The sequence below is a fragment of the Penaeus monodon genome, chromosome 15, assembly GCF_015228065.2.
Source record: "Penaeus monodon isolate SGIC_2016 chromosome 15, NSTDA_Pmon_1, whole genome shotgun sequence".
NCBI lineage: Eukaryota > Metazoa > Arthropoda > Malacostraca > Decapoda > Penaeidae > Penaeus > Penaeus monodon.
This window is the reverse complement of record NC_051400.1, coordinates 43,563,163-43,563,657: the sequence shown is the minus strand read 5'-3', so window position 1 is coordinate 43,563,657 and position 495 is coordinate 43,563,163.

Here is a 495-nt window from a genome sequence, read left to right as displayed (position 1 = left end):
ATAAGAGAAAAGAGATAAATACAATCAAACAAGGGATGGAAGAGGGAGGAGGGATTTTTTTTTTCTTTTAATAACCTCACGAAACGAGCTTCAGTTTGACAGCAAATCTATAACACGCAAAAGATTTTTTTTTTAAATGAAAGGTGAGACAGCAGCCATAGCTTATATATAGCCCGCGTTCGGCTCAAACCACAAGAAAGAGAGGGGGAGACATACTAACAAAAACAGACACTGTGTATATGGGAGCTGGAGAAGCGAATATAGAAAAAAAAATCTTACTCAGTCTATCTAAACAAGACTTAGTTTACTGTATGTATAGAATACATTCGGCTCAAACTAAGTTCAAGTTCTTTCGGAAAGTAACGACAAGAGTAGAGGATAAAAGAGGAACTTCCAAGCCTCGAAGGCATAAAACACAGAATGACGTGTGTAAACCCCCGCGGGTTGTGTGCGGTTGTATTTTCTTCCTTGTTTTTAACTGATGAGACAATGGGG